This window comes from Neomonachus schauinslandi, chromosome 10 (assembly GCF_002201575.2).
Source record: "Neomonachus schauinslandi chromosome 10, ASM220157v2, whole genome shotgun sequence".
NCBI classification, from domain to species: domain Eukaryota; kingdom Metazoa; phylum Chordata; class Mammalia; order Carnivora; family Phocidae; genus Neomonachus; species Neomonachus schauinslandi.
In genome coordinates, this window is record NC_058412.1 from 85,728,033 (window position 1) to 85,742,101 (window position 14,069).

A 14,069-nucleotide genomic window follows, 5' to 3' on the forward strand; every position below is an offset into this window, starting at 1 on the left:
CAGCTACCCAAAATGGGTGTTACCATTTTAGACTAATAAGAGGCTGAGAAAAATTAATAAAAGTAAAAACTGGGGAATGAGATGTCCATGGGGTAATTTGGAGGATGAGGAAAAATTAGTAAAAGTAAAAACTGGGGAGTGAGATGTCCATGGAGTAAATCCCTCTGACATGGGATCTAGAAAGCCACATTCATGTGCCAAGCCATCCACATGCCAAAAAATACCAAGATGCCCCAAATCTCTCACCTCAGGCTGAGCTTGAGGCTCTGCACAAACAGGAAGTGAAGGCTAAGGCAGAGTTGTAAACTACCTGATTGGAGTATTGAAAGAATACCCACAGCAAACATACAAGCCCCTTGGCAAAGGGAGACCTATTCATTCACAGCATTAAAGGAACTCTCCATCAAACCCTTGGCTGACCACTAAACTGAGCAGAGAATTCAGTGGCTGTAAACATCAAAGAATACATATGTTACAAAATTAGTTAAGGAAAGTCACTAAACAAATATCTCCAAGAACAAAAACAAGACCAAACAACTACAACAAAAACCCTGGGGGACAGGGGCATCTCTCCCCCAGAGATGCCATATTATATTATCTTCAATGTCCAGGCATCAATGACAGCAATTAAAAAAATAAGAAATGCAAAGAAGAAAGAAGTGTGGTCCCATGGGAGGAAAAAACAGGCAGAAAACTATCCAAGAGGAAGCCCAGACAGTGCACTTATTAGAAAAATATTTTAAATCAATTCTTGTAAATATAGTCAAAGAACTAAAGAAAATGATGTCTAAAGAACTAAAGTGTAAAAATGGTATCTCATGAATTGAAGAATATCAATAAAAAGACAAAAATTATTTAAAAAATAAATAGAAATTCTTAGCTTGAAAACTGTAATTACTAACATAAAAAATTTACTCGTGGATTCAACAGCAGATTTGGAGGGGGAGAAGGAAAAATCAAGAAACTTGAAAATAAATCAATGGAGATTACCCAATCTGAAGAGAAGAAAAAAAGAATGAAGAAAAATGAATGGAGCCTCAGAGAACTGTGGAACATCCTCAAATGAACTAGCATATGATAATGGGAATCCTAAGAAAAAGGGGGAGAATGGGATAGAAGGAATGCTGGAAGAAATAATGGCTCCAAATTTCCCCCAAATTGATTAAAACACTGCTCTGCCTATCCATGAAGCCACAACATCTCCAAATATGATAACCTCAAAGAAATCTACACCTAGACACATCACAGTCAAACTATTGAAAGCCAAAAACAGAGGATCTGGAAAGCAGCTAGAGAAAAACAACTCATCACATAAAAGAAATCCTTAATAAGTTAAACAGTTTTGACTCTTCATCAGAAGCCATGGGACCCCTAAAGCAGTGGGAAGACATATTCACATTGATGAAAGGAAAAAAAAAATATTAATCAAGAATTCCATATCCAACAAAACTACCAGAAATAAAAAGAAATTAAGATATGTCCATATAAACAAAAATTGAGATAATTCATTGCTAGCATACCTACCCTACAAAAAAATAATAGTTTGTTCTGACTAAAAGCACCCACATCCAGGTACCAAAGCATGTATTATTCTGTTTTTGTTGCAAGAAATTAGCACAAATTTTGTGACTTGAAACAACATGAATTTACAATCACACAGTTCTGGAGGTCAGAAGTCTAAAATCAGTTTCACTGGGCTAAAGTCAAGGCTGGTTCCTCTTGGAGCTTCTGGGAGTATATTTTCTTGCCTTTTTCAGGTTCCAGTGGCCACCTATATTCCTTGGCTCATGGCCTTTTCCTCAGTCTTCAAGCATGTCTTTCCAATCTCTGTTTCCATCATCATATTGCCTTCACCTCTAATCTGATTCCTTTTGTGCCTTCTTATAAGGGTCATTGTGACCACATAGAGCCCACACAGATAATCTAGGATGAACTCAAGATTCTTAACATAATCACATCATCAACGTTCCTTTTTCCACTTCAGGTAATATTCAAAATCTATGGAAATTAAGACCCAGATATATTTAATAACAATTATTCAGCTTCTCACACAATATATCACAATTTTGGGGATGCAGCTGAAGCAGTACTTAAGGAAGACTTTGCAGTTCTAAATACTTACATTAGAAAAGAATATCCAAATATAATTTTCTAAATCTTGAATAAGTTATGAAAAGAGAAGCAAAGTAAATCCAAAATAACAGAAAAAAATGAAAGTGAAGATATCAGAAATTGATGAAATTGAAAATAGGCAATTAATAGAACAAAAATTACAATGCAAGAGCAGGTTAGTTGAAACCATTCACAAAACTGATAAACTCCTGGCTATACTGATCAAACAAAGAAAATAAACAGAGATTAAATGCAAATTACCACTATCAAGAAGGAAACAAGAGTTATAGCTATAGGTAAGGATATTAAGAGAACATTATCAACAAATTTATGCTAATAAACTTGAAAACCTAGACAAAATGGATGAATTTTTGAAAGGCACAAATTACCAAGCATTACAAAAATTAAATAGCTTTATATCTATTAAAGAAGTTGTTCACAACTTTAAAACTTCCTATAATAAAACTGCAGGTTTAAATGGCTTCACTAGTGAATTCTACCAAAAGTTTAAGTAAGAAATAATGTCAATTCTGCTGAACCTCTTTCAGAAAATAGGAAAGTACAGAACACTTCCCAATTGGTTTTCTGAAGCCAACATTACCTAGATACCATCACCAAAGATATTACAAGAAAACTACAAATCAATATCCCTAAAAATCATAGATACAAAATTGCTAAGCCAAATATATTTGACTAGATAATTATAGTACAATGTTTAATAGCATCTCTGGTCTCCACCCTACATGCCAGTAGTACTCCTCTAAGTTGTGAAAACCAAAAAATAAGACATTGCCAAGTGTCCCGTAGGGGACAAAATCAACCCCCTTTGTTAACCAATGCAATAATATAGGAAACTAAACTGCGTTACAATCTGAAGATGAAAAGTAAAACTATCTCCATTTGCAGATGTTTATTTACTTTACGAATCCACAGGCATATGTGCAAAAATTACCAGCGAATTTAGCAAGGCCACTGGAAACAAGGTTAATATAGAAAACTATTGCATTTATACATGAGAAGCAAACAATTAAACACTGAAATTAGAAGATCAATTTATAGTAGTGGCAAAAAAAAACTTAAGAATAAATCTAATAAGAGATATGGAAGTCCTGTACATGGATAACTACAGAACATTGCAGAGAGATATTGAAGATCTAAATAAGTGAAACAATACAGCATGTTCATTGATTGGAACAGAGCAAGCCAGTCACTCCTTCAATGTGGTCAAGTTGTGTTCATATAGGAATTAAACCTACCTGAAGGTTTACCACGTGGTTTGATGATAAAATGCAAGTAAAGTGCTTAGCATAGTATCTGGTACATTGTAGGCACATAGTAGGCATGCAAGAAATCTTATCTATTATTATTTATTTACAGCATTCTCCATTGTTGTTCTTTTTTATCCTTCCATTTCTTCCAGTGTCAACTTTCTTTTATCAAACTGATAGAAACTTGTACATCACTACAGTAGTTGAAGCTCTTCTGGAGTGTGAACAGATAGACTCTTCTCATGTTTTTATGTACCAAGTTGGAGCATAGACCTCTAGAACTGGCCATATAAGGCAGAATGATTAATTACTATGGCTAAGTAAACAGGTTGCCTTGACTTTCTTTGTAGGTAGAAATGAATGTCATAACAAAATCAACAGTCATTCTCCTTATCACACTTCTTGCCTACCACCACCTTCAGAGAAAAACAAAATGAACTCAAAGCATGGCTCTCATAAACCAGAAGGACCATAAAAGATTAAGAAACAAAAAATTTGAAACCACTCTTGTATTACAGTAATACAAATACAACCCAAAAATATTGTTACATACATAAGTAGATTTAAATAATGTACACAAATGTACATAAACAAAATATCCACAAAGCTTTCTCTGAAGAGAGACTCAGGGTAGACAATACCTTCCCCCACCTCTTTATAGACCATGCACTTTGTGGACTCTGGGCTTATAATACCTAATTTCACTTCCAAAGGATTTTCTACATGTGCTTCTGAAATAATGTTATGAACCAAGGTTTAATTTAGAAAAGTAAAGAGAAAGGAGCGTTCTAATGAAATAAGGTATAACCTGGAGGATGATCAAGAATTCAGTCTTGCTTAGCATTTGTTGGGACCCTCTTTTGACCTTGTTCAAGGAAACTGAAAAGGAACAAGCTGTGATGGATAATTTCTTTCAGAACTAAGAAATGGAGTAATTATGCAATGATAAATCAACGGAAGAGTCTTTTCCAGTAATGTGATCAGTAATTCCAGGGTCAGAACAGAGTGCCAAGAAGAGAATCTAATGATGTAAGCATATAACCTTCATGGCCTAATCATGTCTGTTACTAAAGTAGCTCAAATGGTATTATTTTTTATTATACAAGCAACCAACCAGCTGGGTCAAAAGGGGGAACAAACAAACCGGGGGCAATCATGTTCAGCCAGAAAGTACCTTATTTGGTTTCATGGTGATTGAATCTCTAACAACATCTCTGGTGACCTGCTAATGAAATCCTATTCTCTTAACATCTAATCAAAATTCACAGCCAGAAGCAACACAGAATGAGTGTCCTGGCTAAAACACTAATTATTCTGGTGATAAAACTGTCTCAACAGTGGGCTTCAAGCAGATACATTTTTTCTGACCAGAAATGCTTAAAGCATCATATTCACCCTTTGATGTTTGAACATTGCAAATTAGGTAGGAGGGAGGGCAAATAAGCTATCCATTTCCCAGCATGTCCTAGTGGGCAGCATAATAATCAGAGGAGAAAACATGTGAATTTATATCGTTTGTCCTTCACATTCTGAGAAAAATGGGACTTAGTTTCTAAAAGTCATGAGCATAGGAGCTTTGCCAAATTAAACAGATTGATTGTTTCAGCCCCATTTAGTTAACAATAACAAGACTGTAGTTTTGCTGAAGAATTTATCTGACAGAATACCAGTATTTGTTAAGATTAGAACAACCTTGGACCTATTCATCTATTGTAATGTTTTCTCTAAATGTAGAAGTGCCATTGGCAAAGCCATGAACATAAAGTACCACAAACATCATTATCATCAGAAGAAAGAAACCAGTTCTACACTTAGTACTTGCAGAGTTCTGGGCATGGTGATCTGGAGAGAAATCCAATATTTTTGCCAACCATATGGCCTATATTCAGCTTGTTTTCTTATGGCAAGTACACATGGCCTTCTACTGTCATTTTGTCAGCAACCAACTTCTAAATTGTAGGATGTAAAGCTAATGAGTAATCTTACTTATTACTGGTTGGGAAATGTTTAGGTTAATATGACAGTCACAGTATTAATAACAATAATTTACATTTACTAAGTACAAGATACTTTTATGAACACTTTCCATGGATTTAATTCTTTTAATCCTATGAACCCTGTGATATATTATTATTAAGATATATTATTGTACTAAGTTTAGAAATGAAGAAACTTGATGCTTAAAGAAATTTGTGATTTCCCCTAGGTCACATAACTAGTAAGCTGAGAAGAAGGGTTAGTAACCCATGATCGTATGGCTTCAGACCCTTTAATCCCTACCACCTTGGCAAAGAAATAGCAACACAAACAAATTTAATAGTCATTGAGCTAAATATGCAGGCACTCTTCCAAGCCCTTTAAGCAACTTAATTCTCACAACCCTATGAGATAATTATTACTTTTATTATCATTGTTATTGTTATTGCTGTTGTTATTTCCATTTTACTGAGCAGAGGAACCAGAGACACAGAGAGTCTATTAGGCGACCAAGGTCCCACAGCTTTCTAGTGGTGGTACTGGGAATTTTACAGCTTTACTGACTCTGGAGTCTACATTCTTAATTACTCAGTGCACTGCTCCCAGCACCATTATTCTTTACTTCCTCCTGAAGTGTCCCTTGGCTTTTTAGGCAATTAAATACCTTTAGTGTAGTCTGAATTGCATGGTAATCTATAACTGGATTTTATGAAGAAAAAACAACAACATGGAAATCAGAAAATAAAGACCCTGATTCTGATTTAGTAAGATTAGTTATAATTAGTTTATATCACCTTGAAATAGATTTTTAATATCATATGGACTCAATTTTCTTAATTATAAAATGCTGGGGTATACTAAGAAACTTATGAGACCCTATCAGTAAAAAGTTCTATCAATTTTTGCCATTCTTTTAAGTGTAAGAGTCTATGACACTCAACCTGCTATGAATCTATTATTTTGTCTAAAACCAAGGCATGATTTCCCAATTTTTTTCTTTTTTTTAAGATTTATTTATTTTGAGAGAGAGAGAGAGCATAGGGGTGAAAGGACAGAGGGAGAGGGCAAGAGAAAAATCTCAAGCAGACTGCCCACTGAGCAGGGAGCCCAACAAGGGGCTTGATGAAGGGCTCAGTCTCACAACCCTAAGATCATGACCTGAGCCAAAATCAAGAGTCAGAGGCTTAACCAACTGCACCACCCAGGCGCCCTGCCAATTTTTTTTCTTGAGCTGTCTTTACCTGCATTTGAAGACTAACCTAGGATGTTTCTGAATAAATAAAGCTTTAAGTTTTCCAGGGAAAGTCCTAGTAGAAAAACACAAATCACCTTTCCTGAGAATTAGTTCTAGCATCACTGTAATAAAGAGGAAGTCAATGAACCATTCTCTTCACAAATCTTGGAGGAAACCATTAGCATTCATTAACCATGGAAAATATGAAATTTCCAATATGAACTTCCAAAAACACCTGAGATTATATAAAATGCTGCTTCCAAGTATGCCCCAATTGCACAGACATCTTTAAATTTTCTTCTTCTATAAGGTAATTCTCATCAGGAAGCTCAGGAGATATTCCCCAAGAATGAGTACCAAAAGCAAGACATAATTACCATATTTCTTGGGCCTAGGTAAAACAACAAGAGCAACAAAACAAAACAGAATCTCCAAGAAGGAAAAATGGGAATGTGTTAGGGACAATGAGGCTATAAAAGTTAGAGTTCTCTATGTGAAAGAAATCCACCTCCAAGAACTATACTCCAAGAGGAAGTTAGAGACACTAGAAATAAAGAATCATCATTTTTTTTAATGGTGAGGGATATAAAAGTCATCCATGGTGACATTTCTTTAAAAAGCATGTTTCTATTCTAAAATCACTCCCAGAATGAAATAAATGTTTACATTTTCAAAGGCAGTCTAACTAAATAACCAAAATATTTCAAGACAAGGAATTGCTTGAGTAAATGTGCTACATCTATGCAATGGAAGGTTGCCAGTCATTAAAAATAATACCCTGGAAGTATTTACAGAACAAAAAAAATGCAAATTATGTATTTGGGATTTAAAAAGTATTCTCCAAAACAATAACTCGGTTATGGTGCAATTTTGAAATGTGTGAATGTGTGCATATATCAGTGTGATAACTGATTCTTCTGAATGGTAGTGTCATTATCTTATTAGTTTATGTGTATTTTCTGATTTTTCCATAATTAACATGTATTAATTCCATAAAACAAGCAAATATATTTTTAAAGTATCCTAAGAGGACAGACCTGTGCACAGCCAACAAGATACTATCTATCTTGAATGGCAAAATCGCTTAGACTGAGGACTTATTGGTGTACATTAGGCCTTCCCAGGGGAAGCTGTTCTGAGCTCCAAATCACTACTGTTAGGCTGTCAATAAATAACCCTGGCTCAGAAATCTTAATATGATCCACCTGTGGATGCCCACTAGCTGAATGGACCAGGTATTCATCTAAGCAGAGTCTCACACTGCCCATAGCTAACTATACAGTAGCATTATAGCAGCTCTGGTGTAAAGAGTTGGAGAGTCATGGGCTTTTCAAAATGGCAACAGTAAAATAACAACATGAACCCACCCATGAAATTTAACCCTGTCACTGGCAAGGTCATATTTACAGCTGAGGCCAAAAGAGTCTGTTGTTTCTCTCCTTGATTCACTTTTTTTTTAAATTTTTTCCTTGATTCACTTTTTAAAAGGAGAAAGCACATTAAACAGATCAAGATAAACTAGTGGCAGAAGTAGTAGAAACCAGGAAAATAAAAGCCAAGACAAAAGCCACCAAACTAAAATATGACCTAAAACAGCCTTGAATCCTTTAAAATAAGCTCCCAGATGAAAAGAAAAAAAATGTGGCCTGAAAAACTCTTTACACATATCTTTCTAAAAAATTGTTTCTAAGTGCCTTCAAATTTTCTAAATAAAAATAGAGTATATAAAATTCACTTATTACTGAAGATATATTTGCATTTCGGTGACATATGACGTACAATTCAGTAATGGTCAAGTTGTCTGCAATGCACAAAAACAGGGGTGCATTAACAGTGGTCTAAGTAGATGGTAACACCTGGAATTGGGCCACATGGCAACACTGAGTAACACACTGCATTCATATAGTCTGTTACAAAGCAATTTCCTCCACAGTACTGATCTCATTTGATCTTTAAATGGGTATAGTGAAGTACATAGAGCTGATATGATTGTTACTATTCTCATTTTTCAGATAGGGATACTGGGGCCAATCAATTATTCACAACCAGAAACATCTAGTACTTGAAAAGATACCACTGATCACAAAATGACAATGTCAAACTGACTCTCAAAAACACAGAAATACCAGTTTAGTAAATCATTGCTCTATTTCCCACTCTGTAGGATGAAAACATTCTTAAGATTTTTAAAAATTAAATTCTAGAATGTCTTCTTTTCCCAAATACCCATCTGTTTCTGGAAAGTTGGGGTTTTTTTTTAATTTTTTTAAATTGAGGTGAAATTCACATAACAAAAAGATGATACATTTTAAAGTGAATGATTCAGTAGCATTTAGTATATTGACAATGTTGTGACACCACCACCTCTACTTAGTTCTAAAATATTTTCATCACCCCAAAATAAAACCTCATAACCATTAAACAATTACTCCCCTTCCTCCAGTCCCTGGCAACCACCAATCTGTGGTGTCCCTATGGAATCATTTACTTTGATATTTCATATAAATGAAAGCATACAATATGTAACCATTTGTGTCTGACTTTTTCAAATGGCATAATGTTTTGGCATAATATTTTTGAGGTTCACCACATTGTAGTTTATGCCAATACCACAATCCATTTTATGGCTGAGTAATATTCAATTATATATGTATACATACTGCAATTTTTTCAGTCCATGTATTGTTTTCACCTTTTGGCTAATGTAAATGATGCTACTATGAATATTTATAAGCAAGTATCTGTTTTAGAACCTGTTTCCAGTTCTTTCAGCCATAAAAATGGAGAGATCGATATAGATTTTCTATTTCTTGAGTTAATGTCAATAGTTTGTGACTTTCTAGAAATTTGTTGATTTCATCTAAGTTACCTAATTAATTGGCAGGCAGTTATTCATAGTATTCCCTTATAATCCTTCTAATTTTTGTGAGGTGTCTCCTTGTAATTGCTGAATTTAGAAATTTGATCTCTCTCTCTCTCATATTCTCTGCCCCCCCTCTTTCTCTGTCAGTCATGCTAACAGTTTGTCCATTCTGTTGATCTTTTCAAAGAAGCAACTTTTGGTTACATTGATTTTTCTCTATTGTTTTTCTGTTCTCTGTTTTATTAATCTTTACTTTTTTTTTTTGCTCCTTCTCTTTGCTTTAAGTTTAGTTTGCTCCTCTTTTTTCCATGCCCTACAGAAAGACATAATGAATATTTTCCTTTTTTAATATCAGTGTCTATTGCTATACATTTCCCTTTAAACACTGGCTTAGCTGCTTCCAGGAATTTAGGTATATTAGGTCTTCATTTTCTTTCATCTCAAAGTATTTTCTAATTCCCTTTATGATTTCTTTGACCCACAGGTTATTTAGGAATGGGTTGTTTAATTTCCACATTTTTATGAATTTCCCAATTTCCTTCTGTAATTGATTTCTAATTTTATCTCACCGTACTTTGAAACAATACTTGGTATAATTTCAGACATTACAAATGTATTGAGACTTGTTTTGTGCAGAGCATGTCTTCTATCCTGGAGAATATTCCATATTCATTTGAAAAGAATGTGTATTCTGTTGCTACTGGATGGGGTGTTCCATAGGTGTCTAGTTAATAGTGTTAATTACATCTTCTATTTCCTTGTTGATCTTCTGTTTGCTTGTTCTATCTTTTACTGAAATTAAGATTTTGAAGTCCCCATCTGTTATTGTAGAATTGGGTAGCCTACCTTCCATTCTGTCAGTTTTTACTTCATTTATTTTGGGGCTCGATTCTCAGGTGCATGTATGTTTACAATTGTATCTTCTTTATGGACTGGCCCTTTTATCATTATAAAATGTCCCCCTTTCCCTATGGTAAGATATTTTGTTTTAAAGTTTATTTTGTCTGATATTAATATAGCTACAGAAGCTTTCTTATAGCTACCGATTTCACAATAAAAGTTTTTCCATCTTTTTACCTTTCAACTTGTGTGTATCTTTGTATCTAATGTGTATCTGAAGTGTTATTCTTGCAGACAGAATATAGATGGTCTTGTTATTTTTTAATCTCTTCTGCCAATCTCTGTCTTTTTATTGGATTGTTTATTACATTCACATGTAATATTATTGTTGACAGATTTAATCTTCCATTTTATTTCTATTCTCTATGTGCCTCATGTCTTTTTTTCTGTTATTCCTTTAGTGCTTTATTTTGCATTAAGTGAATATTTTCTAGTGTTATTTTAATTCCTTTAATGGCCTTTCACTATATTTTCTGAGTTATTTTCTTAGTGTTTACTCTAGGGATTATAATATATATCTTATCAGAATCAACTTTAGGTTTAATTTCAATATGATCTAGAAATGTTACTACTATATAGCTCTATTTCTTCTTTTCCCTTTTTGTGGTATTACCATTATAAATATTACACCTCTATACTTACAGATCCATCAATACACTGTTGTAATTATTATTTATGTAATTTCATAACTATTAAAGTACCTGAGAGATGAAAATAGAGCAAGTATACAAAGTATATAGGTATACAAACCCTGTCAGTAGTTCGCTATATTAACCTTCTCATTTTGCACTTTTGGTTCTCTCCATTTTTTTCTGAAGATTTGAAGTACCATCTGGTTAGCTTAGCTCCTGCTCACCTCTGTTGAACTGTTATTAGCAAATATATAACATTTCCTTATGTTATAGTCCAACAATACAATTATATGCATTTTTTTAAGATTTTATTTATTTGACAGAGAGAGACACAGCGAGAGAGGGGACACAAGCAGGGGGAGGGGGAGAGGGAGAACCGGACTCCCCGCTGAGCAAGGAGCCCGATGCGGGGCTCCATCCCAGGACCCTGGGATCATGACCTGAGCCGAAGGCAGACGCTTAATGACTGAGCCACCCAGGCGCCCCAATTATATGCATTTTTAATATAATTATTTTTAAATAAGTTGAGGAAAGAGGAAGCAGTATGCTTTTTTACTATCTTTTATATGACTATATGATTACCTTAATGGAGTTCTTTGCTTTTTCATGTGAATTTGAATTAATGTCTGTGGTCACTTGCTTTCAGCCAGGAAAAACAAACAAACAAACAAACAAAATAAAACAAAACAAAAAAACTTTCTTTAGTATTTCTTGTAAAGCATGCCAATACATAACAAATTCTGTATCTCTGCTTATCTTGGAATGTCTTTTTCCTTCATTTTTGAAAGATCATTTTGCTGAATATAAGATTGCTGGTTGGCAGTTTTTCTTCAGCACACTGAATATGTCATCCCACTGCCTCTGGCCTTTATTGCTTCTGCTGAGCAGTCAGCTGTTAATTTTGTTGGGGTTCCCGCATAAGTCATTTTTTTGCCACATTCAAGATTTTTCTCCTTTGTCCTTGCATTTTTACTATATATCTCTATGTAGGTTTTTTGTGTTTATCCTAAGTGGAGTTTGATGAGCCTTTTGATATGTATATTAATGTTTTCCATTAAATATGGGACACTTTCAGCCATTATCTCCTCAAATATGTTTTATTTCTTTCTCTCTTCTCTTTCTGTTACTCACATTGTGCATATGTTGGTGTGTTTAATGGTGTGTCACATTTCTGTGAGGCTCTGTTCACTCTCTTCATTCTTTTTCTCTGTTTTGTATTATATAATCTTTATTTTTTTCCACTATTTTTAGATTTTATTTATATTCAAGTTAGTTAACATGTAGTGTATTATTAGGTTCAGGGGTAGAATTTAGTGATTCATCAATTGCATAAAACATCCTGTGCTCAGGACACCTGGGTGGCTCAGTCATTAAGTGTCTGCCTTTGGCTCAGGTCATGACCCCAGGGTCCTGGGATCGAGCCCTGCATTGGGCTCCCTGCTTCTCCCTCTCCCACTCCCCCTGCTCGTGTTCCTGATCTCACTCTTTGTCAAATAAATAAATAAAATCTTTAAAAAAAAAATCCAGTGCTCATTACATCAAGTGCCCTCCCTAATGCCCATCACCCAGTTAACCCATCCCCCTACCCAAATGCCTTCCAGCAACCCTCAGTTTGTTCTCTATAGTTAAGAGTCTCTAATTGTTTGCCTCCATCTCTGTCTTCATTACCTTATTTTAATTTTTCCTTCCCTTCCCCTATGTTCCTCAGTTTTGTTTCTTAAATTCCACATATGAGTGAAATCATATGGTATTTGTTTTTCTCTGACTGACTTATTTCACTTAGCATAATACCCTCTAGTTCCATCCATGTTATTGCAAATGGCAAGATTTCACTCTTTTTAATGGCTAATAGTCCATTGAATATATATACCACATCTTCTTTATCCATTCATCTGTTGATGGACATCTGGGCTCTTTCCATATTCTGGCTATTGTGGACATTGCTGCTATAAACATTGTGGTGCATGTGTCCCTTTTTTTTTTTTTTAAGATTTTATTTATTCGAGACAGAGAGAATGAGAGAGAGAGAGCACATGAGAGGGGGGAGGGTCAGAGGCAGAAGCAGGCTCCCTGCCGAGCAGGGAGCCCGATGCGGGACTCGATCCAGAGACTCCAGGATCATGACCTGAGCCGAAGGCAGTCGCCTAACCAACTGAGCCACCCAGGCGCCCCATGTGTCACTTTGAATCATTAGTTTTATATCCTTAGGATAAATACCTAGTAGTGCAATTGCTGGGCCATAGGTAGTTCTATTTTTATGTTTTTGAGGAACTGCCATACTGTTTTCTAGAGTGACTGCACCAGTTTACATTCCCATCAACAGTGTAAAAGGGTTCCCCTTTCTCCACATCCTTGCGAACATCTGCTGTTTCCTGAGTTGTTAATTTTAGTCATTCTGACTGGTATGTGGTGCTATCTCAGTGTGGTTTTGATGTGATGTATCTTCAAATTTACTAATTCTTCTGCCAGTTCAAAGCTACTGTTAAGATCCCCTACTAAATTTTTCATTGCAATTATTTTCCTTTCCAACTCTAAAGCTTTCATTTGGTTCTTTTTTTATCATCTCTCTCACTTAATTAATTAATATTTACTCTTTGATATGTTAGACAGGATGTGACACAATCATCAGAGAAAAAAAAATAATGGAGTGGAGTTTTCATCAGTGTTTAGTTATGGAAAGAATCCAGCAACATCTAAAAGGCAAAATCTGTACCTTATTGATTTCATGTTGTGGAGTCAAATCTTACAAAAGTCATCCAGGAAGTCAGATGGCTTGGTCCAGTCTATGAGAATTCACTGGAGCCTATGGACAGACCCAGGTGGTCAGTGACTTCCCGATATAATATGTAACATTCTGTGTGTTTGTATACATGTTCATCTTTTCTTTTTTTTATTTTATTTTTTTTTATTCTTATGTTAATCCGCATACATTACATCATTAGTTTTAGATGAAGTGTTCCATGATTCATTGTTTGTGCATAACACCCAGTGCTCCATGCAGAATGTGCCCTCCTCAATACCCACCACCAGGCTAACCCATCCTCCCACCCCCCTCCCCTCTAGAACCCTGTTTGTTTTTCAGA